Genomic DNA, 8,913 nt, shown 5'->3' on the forward strand with positions numbered 1-8,913 from the left:
ACTTAATTAACGGCGCTGTGGTTTAAGTACCCTTAGCGGCCGCCGTTAAAAGGCGTATCGGCGGTCGCTAAGGGGTTAAACCGGATAGAGATCCGTATTAAACCATGCCCGCTGAGGTAGCGGTAACAATAGAATGCGAAATGTGCGTTAGGGTACGTGATCCAGGACCCAGACAGGACTCCTCTGCACACAGCCGGGACCAGCTGCTTCGAAAGCATCACCAAACCAGGGATTCAAGCTTCAGGAGGCTAATTTGCATATTCCAGGTGCCTTCTGGGAGAAGCGAAGTCTCCCTAAGCTAGAAGATCGTTGGGTACAGCCGGGACCAGCTGCTTCGAAAGCATCACCAAACCGCGCGCCGTACGGCGCGCGAATTTTTGCCTGTAGGACATTATTGCAAGAGAGCTTGGCTGAGTAGATTACACAAGAAGGAAAACACACAGCAAGTCAGCAGGATCTAGGAGCAACATGGCAGATGTGACAACCTACATGGTGAGCTGCAGCATGTGCTACATGTTCACAGATCGACCAGAAGAAGAATCCAATTTCACCTGTCAGAAGTGTAGACTAGTGGCCCTTTTAGAAGAAAAGGTGCGGGGTCTGGAAGAAAGAATAGCAACTTTGAAACTCATCAAAGAGAATGAAGACTTTCTAGACAGAACAGAAGCATCTCTACTGGTCACAGAAGGTGCAAAAAGTGTCAGAGAACCTCCAAAAGCAGATGAGTGGAAGCATGTGACCAAAAGAAGCAAGAAGACCATGGAGAAATCACCAACCACACAACTGAAGAACCGATATCAAATCTTTGTAGAGGATGAAGATGGCACACCTAAGAATGAAGCAATACCAGCAAGCAAAAAAGAAAAGGGCACACAGCAACAAGTGACAGCAAAAAGTACAGCCAAGAAGCAACGAAGAGTGGTGGTGGTGGGAGACTCACTACTGAGAGGCACAGAAGCAGCCATCTGCAGACCGGACATAACTGCAAGAGAAGTATGCTGCCTTCCAGGTGCGATGATCAAGGATGTGACCGATAGGATACCAAAGCTCTTCAGCTCCAAGGACGTCCACCCATTTCTTCTGATACATGTTGGCACCAATGACACGGCAAGGAAGGACCTACCGACAATCTGCAAGGACTTTGAAGAGTTGGGGAAGAAAGTAAAGGAACTGGATGCACAGGAAGTTTTTTCTTCTATCCTTCCAGTAGATGGGCATGGCACCAGGAGATGGAACAGGATCCTTGATGCAAACAACTGGCTAAGACGATGGTGCAGACAACAAGGATTTGGATTCCTGGACCACGGTGTGAATTACTGGTATGATGGACTCCTCGCCAGAGACGGACTACACCTCAACAAACCTGGGAAACACACATTCGCCAGAAGACTCGCTACACTCATCAGGAGGGCGTTAAACTAGAAGAAGAGGGGACGGGAAGAAAAACATTAGACTCGTACAAAGACGACCCAGGAAAACATACTCAGAAGGGAGGTAAGAACATTTCTAAAACAATCCACAGTGAGGAGATTGGAACAAAACAAAATCCTCTAAACTGCATGCTCGCAAACGCCAGAAGCCTGACAAACAAGATGGAAGAACTAGAAGCAGAAATATCTACAGGTAACTTTGACATAGTGGGAATAACCGAGACATGGTTAGATGAAAGCTATGACTGGGCAGTTAACTTACAGGGTTACAGTCTGTTTAGAAAGGATCGTAAAAATCGGAGAGGAGGAGGGGTTTGTCTCTATGTAAAGTCTTGTCTAAAGTCCACTTTAAGGGAGGATATTAGCGAAGGGAATGAAGATGTCGAGTCCATATGGGTTGAAATTCATGGAGGGAAAAATGGTAACAAAATTCTCATTGGGGTCTGTTACAAACCCCCAAATATAACAGAAAGCATGGAAAGTCTACTTCTAAAGCAGATAGATGAAGCTGCAACCCATAATGAGGTCCTGGTTATGGGGGACTTTAACTACCCGGATATTAACTGGGAAACAGAAACCTGTGAAACCCATAAAGGCAACAGGTTTCTGCTAATAACCAAGAAAAATTATCTTTCACAATTGGTGCAGAATCCAACCAGAGGAGCAGCACTTTTAGACCTAATACTATCTAATAGACCTGACAGAATAACAAATCTGCAGGTGGTTGGGCATCTAGGAAATAGCGACCACAATATAGTACAGTTTCACCTGTCTTTCACTAGGGGGACTTGTCAGGGAGTCACAAAAACACTGAACTTTAGGAAGGCAAAGTTTGACCAGCTTAGAGATGCCCTTAATCTGGTAGACTGGGACAATATCCTCAGAAATGAGAATACAGATAATAAATGGGAAATGTTTAAGAACATCCTAAATAGGCAGTGTAAGCGGTTTATACCTTGTGGGAATAAAAGGACTAGAAATAGGAAAAACCCAATGTGGCTAAACAAAGAAGTAAGACAGGCAATTAACAGTAAAAAGAAAGCATTTGCACTACTAAAGCAGGATGGCACCATTGAAGCTCTAAAAAACTATAGGGAGAAAAATACTTTATCTAAAAAACTAATTAAAGCTGCCAAAAAGGAAACAGAGAAGCACATTGCTAAGGAGAGTAAAACTAATCCCAAACTGTTCTTCAACTATATCAATAGTAAAAGAATAAAAACTGAAAATGTAGGCCCCTTAAAAAATAGCGAGGAAAGAATGGTTGTAGATGACGAGGAAAAAGCTAACATATTAAACACCTTCTTCTCCACGGTATTCACGGTGGAAAATGAAATGCTAGGTGAAATCCCAAGAAACAATGAAAACCCTATATTAAGGGTCACCAATCTAACCCAAGAAGAGGTGCGAAACCGGCTAAATAAGATTAAAATAGATAAATCTCCGGGTCCGGATGGCATACACCCACGAGTACTAAGGGAACTAAGTAATGTAATAGATAAACCATTATTTCTTATTTTTAGGGACTCTATAGCGACAGGGTCTGTTCCGCAGGACTGGCGCATAGCAAATGTGGTGCCAATATTCAAAAAGGGCTCTAAAAGTGAACCTGGAAATTATAGGCCAGTAAGTCTAACCTCTATTGTTGGTAAAATATTTGAAGGGTTTCTGAGGGATGTTATTCTGGATTATCTCAATGAGAATAACTGTTTAACTCCATATCAGCATGGGTTTATGAGAAATCGCTCCTGTCAAACCAATCTAATCAATTTTTATGAAGAGGTAAGCTATAGGCTGGACCACGGTGAGTCATTGGACGTGGTATATCTCGATTTTTCCAAAGCGTTTGATACCGTGCCGCACAAGAGGTTGGTACACAAAATGAGAATGCTTGGTCTGGGGGAAAATGTGTGTAAATGGGTTAGTAACTGGCTTAGTGATAGAAAGCAGAGGGTGGTTATAAATGGTATAGTCTCTAACTGGGTCGCTGTGACCAGTGGGGTACCGCAGGGGTCAGTATTGGGACCTGTTCTCTTCAACATATTCATTAATGATCTGGTAGAAGGTTTACACAGTAAAATATCGATATTTGCAGATGATACAAAACTATGTAAAGCAGTTAATACAAGAGAAGATAGTATTCTGCTACAGATGGATCTGGATAAGTTGGAAACTTGGGCTGAAAGGTGGCAGATGAGGTTTAACAATGATAAATGTAAGGTTATACACATGGGAAGAAGAAATCAATATCACCATTACACACTGAACGGGAAACCACTGGGTAAATCTGACAGGGAGAAGGACTTGGGGATCCTAGTTAATGATAAACTTACCTGGAGCAGCCAGTGCCAGGCAGCAGCTGCCAAGGCAAACAGGATCATGGGGTGCATTAAAAGAGGTCTGGATACACATGATGAGAGCATTATACTGCCTCTGTACAAATCCCTAGTTAGACCGCACATGGAGTACTGTGTCCAGTTTTGGGCACCGGTGCTCAGGAAGGATATAATGGAACTAGAGAGAGTACAAAGGAGGGCAACAAAATTAATAAAGGGGATGGGAGAACTACAATACCCAGATAGATTAGCGAAATTAGGATTATTTAGTCTAGAAAAAAGACGACTGAGGGGCGATCTAATAACCATGTATAAGTATATAAGGGGACAATACAAATATCTCGCTGAGGATCTGTTTATACCAAGGAAGGTGACGGGCACAAGGGGGCATTCTTTGCGTCTGGAGGAGAGAAGGTTTTTCCACCAACATAGAAGAGGATTCTTTACTGTTAGGGCAGTGAGAATCTGGAATTGCTTGCCTGAGGAGGTGGTGATGGCGAACTCAGTCGAGGGGTTCAAGAGAGGCCTGGATGTCTTCCTGGAGCAGAACAATATTGTATCATACAATTATTAGGTTCTGTAAAAGGACGTAGATCTGGGGATTTATTATGACGGAATATAGGCTGAACTGGATGGACAAATGTCTTTTTTCGGCCTTACTAACTATGTTACTATGTTACTATGTTACATGGGTAATTTATCTATCTGAACTTCTTCTAAATGTGATTATCGGTACACTTAGTTTATGTGGTGCTCTTTGGAGTATGGCCACTGGGAGTATACCATCTAATTTGATCGCCACATGTCTGAGGTAGTACAGCTCATGTGTGGGTAGTACCTAATTTTGATTCTTATGATTAAATATACTGTTTTCGTATACTTACCTTGGTCCTGTCCTGTGTACCTGGATGACACGGATGTATCTATGGATATACTGTAGTAGCTATGCACTTCATATACTATTGATTATTATTTATTGTATTTCTGTTTATGATTGATTTATTTAATAAATATTACTTTTTGTAAATTGTTGTGGCCAGTTTTGACTCTTGGTTCTCCCATTTTGATTATGTAATTTAGAGTCGCCATATATGTGCACACAGTACTTTTTACTGACGCCTTTTTTGTCTATGAGCTGAAGAGGTGGTTGGTGCTGCTGTAGGTTGGCCTAGGTCTTCAGTGTGTTTTTGTAACTCCACCACGTGCTTGGTCCGCACATGTTTCCACATATTAGTGGTATTGAGGTTGCTGACACTTTTCCCTCTCTTGACTTTCTGATTACACAGCTTGCATTTGACAAAGCAAATGTCATCTGCAACTGTGGCAAAAAAGGACCAGACACTGCAAGTCTTGGGAGCGCCCGTTTTGGCTTTTGGAAGAGGTATGCTCCTAATGGGTGCTGAAGTGGAGGCTACAGGCAACGCAGTCTTCCCCCTCCCTCTTCCTCCCTTTTGAGGCGTTCGGGGAATCTCTTCCTCAGAGCTGCTCCCACCACCTTCCTGTACCTCACGCCATGATGGGTCAAGGACCTCATCATCTACACTACCCTCTTTCAACAACTGCTTCTCCTGGATAGTCTCAGCAGCACAGTACGCACCAGAAAGTGGCACCTGAGTCTCATCATCAGATGCGTACTGAGGTGTGCTGACCGGAGACACTGGCCCACCCGCCTCCTCAATTTCAGAGAGACAAAGCAGTTGGGCATCACTGCATACTGCCTCTTCTTCCATTTCTCGAATGCTGCTTGGCTGGCTCCCTCTTTCCAAGCCAAGAGATTCAGAGAACAGAAGTAGAGATGGCTCCTGTGCAGGGCTCTCTGACTGCTGGGCAATTTGGCAGCTGGTGAAGAGACAGATGGGTGCTCCTCAGTGTTCTGTTCCTGAGAGGATGTGGCACTAATTGAAGTCGATGCGTTAACTGCCATCCATCCGACAATGGCTTCAATTTGTTCGTCCCACAGCAGTGGGATACGGCAAGCTCCTACAAAGCTGCGCATGAAGGACTGTTCCCTGCTAAAACTGGGGGATGATGAGTCACCTGTGCCCACAGCAGGCACAGAATCCCCACGTCCTCTCCCTGCAGAAATTCCACGCCCACGACCACGTGCCTTACTCCCTACCTTCTTCATCTTGGCAGACTGATAAAGATAGGCAGAAAAGTACTAAGGGCTTAGTGTGCTTATTCCTGAACAGCTGCTAACAGGTATAAGAAACACTAATTTTAGAAAGTGTGGACTAGACTTTAATATGAGCTAATGTGGCCTACACAACTGTAAAGTGGAGTGTTTGGTGAACTTTATTAACTTTTTGCTTTTTTCACAGAACAGACTACAGCGTGAGCTGAACTCAAACAGAGACCTTGCAGACAGCCGTGAATGGCGCTGCAAGGCCGAAAAAAGCTCCCCTATGTACTCATATATAGTGTTTTTCCACAGTCTAGCAGGATACAGATGGAAAACTACTAATAGGACAATTCAGGAAAAATGTGCAGCAGGCAGCACTAATTTAATAAAAAGGACAATTGAACAGTATGAGGCAGCGACGCACGTTGAGCTGACTACAACCAGCTGTGGCTGCAGAAAGGACTACAGAGTGAGCTGAACTCACACAGAGACCTTGCAGACAGCCGTGAACGGTGCTGCAAGGTCAAAACAAGCTCATCTATGTAATCCTATATAGTGTTTTTCCTCAATCTAGCAGGATGGAAACCCACTAATAGGATAAATCAGGAACAATGTGCAGCAGGCAGCACTAATTGAAAAATGGACAATGGAACAGTATGAAGCAGTGACACACACTGAGCTGTCTACAACCGGCTGTGGCTGCAGAACAGACTACAGAGTGACCTGCACTCACACAGAGACCTTGCAGACAGCCGTGAACAGCACTGCAAGGCAAGAACAAGGTTCTTACACAGCGGTTGCTAAATTAGACTGGGTAATGCACAATGAAGCAAATCGCAATCTCAAACTGGCCCTCAGTCAGAACACAACATCCTGTCCCTAACTGAATTCACAGCAGAGTGAACCCAAAATGGCGGCGGCAACTTTTATAGTGCATCATGACATCATTTCAGCAGTCAATCACAGCCATGCCAGTAGTTACATGACTAACATGCATAACAGGATGTGAAAAAAGAAAGGAATGTCCAGCTTCATCGAGTCCGTAAAAAAGCGTTTTCTTTATTCACAAACTTTTAACATGGAGGATACAGACTTCAGCACAACCATATGGGTAAGAATCTCAACGCGTTTTTGGAGACTAGGCTTACCTTGGTCATGATTAAGGGAGCCTAGTCTCCAGAAACGCGTTGAGATTCTTACCCATATGGTTGTGCTGAAGTCTGTATCCTCCATGTTTAAAGTTTGTGAATAAAGAAAACGCTTTTTACGGACTCGGTGAAGCTGGACATTCCTCTCTTTTTTTGGATCTTGTACGCCTGGACACAGCGGGTCCATGCTCCCGAGGTTTGGTTGTTGAATCACGGGTGAGCTGGTTTATGTTCCTTATAACAGGATGTGCCCACACTTCTTAGGAATCCTCACTGGCTGAATTAAATGAAACTGGCTCATAGCATTATGGGAACTTCCGATTCCGGTATCCGATATTGCAAAAGAATCGGAACTCATTATCGGAATTCTGATACCGCGAATATCGGCCGATACCCGATATCTGCATTATCGGAATGCTCAACACTATTCATTAGGCATCATTGGCTTACTTTAATCCAGAAATCTTTACCAAAATAGGGCAACATTTTAATTTAGTTTTGCATCTCAAAACATGTCCACTTTTGCAGTAAGACATGGCCTATTTCTTCTAAGCCAAATTCACTTGTATAAAAAGGTGAAAAAATTGCCGTATCTAAAACAAATAATAAAATGGCTGCAAGGCCTGTAGTTTAGTAATTCACCCCCTTTCCAGATAAGAGATAGATATCTAATACTGTGCACCATACTCATTGCTTATAGCTCATGGGCACCATGAAATTAATCAATATCAGTGGTTTAATTACTTTTTTTAATGTTCCAGTTATCAGATTTTAATTATTTTTTCACATAATTGCAATTGTTAAAAATAATACTTTACCACCTACCTTGACACTAATAAGTGAATAAATCAAGCTTGCAACCAAACATGTATGTAAAACACTGCAATAGCAACTTTCTTTACAACACTATTAATATACGGTAAAGTTTGAGATACTGACCTTTTGATTTACCGTAAGTGTCGACAGTACTTCATAAAAAAAGCCTGGGATAAATATGAATTGTAGAATAAGGTATAAAGTTCTTCCAAAGTCTTAATATCATGGTTGTTAAATTGTGATATGTTTACTGACAGATAGTGAAATAAGTTATTAATAAGAAAACACCATCTCCCATGATGTCTTTATGGGTTTTCAAGGGTAGTTTACACAACAGAATTAAACATATACTGTACTATATTGTGCAAAAAAGCAGGATTTGTGAAATGATGGCATAAAGCTAGATATATCTATTGTATTTATTAATATACTATCTAGCTCATATAAACTCTATATGCCATCAGGGGTTAAAGTCATGGCTGGTTTTAGATTGGGGCCCTGGGCAAAAATCAAATGCAAGGCCCAAAAACCTAACATATTAAGTCATCACACAGAGGTCTAAGGGGTAAGGTTTCTCCTTGTGGAGAGTAACATTCCAGCTCTGGCATGCCAAGGTAAGGAGGCTTATTTGCTCTGCAATGCTCCTCTGGGAAATTTAGCATGGAAATTGCCTCTTCAGAGAGCAAGAGAACTTGAAATCTATAGTGACACCTGTTGAAAGCAGCAATTTTACAAATCTCTATTGACCCATTAACAATCCTTGAAATGTGAGTTAGGACGAAAGCCAAATCAGACTCTCAATTTGTAGACATGGTATTTTGAGGTCATAAATGCAAATTGAGCCTTACTAATGGTCAAGTGACCTCCATATATATATATATATATATATATATATATATATATATATATATAGACTAAAAAGGAATTGTAATAGCAACATATTTTGCATATATCAATAGTACATGCAGCTGAGAAGAGATGGTTTACAGCCCATTATGCTCTATGGAGAGGAGAGGAGGAGCGATGAGCAGAAAAGGGAACAGACAGAGGCAAAAAGAAGA

The sequence above is a fragment of the Ranitomeya imitator genome, chromosome 5, assembly GCF_032444005.1.
Source record: "Ranitomeya imitator isolate aRanImi1 chromosome 5, aRanImi1.pri, whole genome shotgun sequence".
In the NCBI taxonomy this organism is placed as follows: domain Eukaryota; kingdom Metazoa; phylum Chordata; class Amphibia; order Anura; family Dendrobatidae; genus Ranitomeya; species Ranitomeya imitator.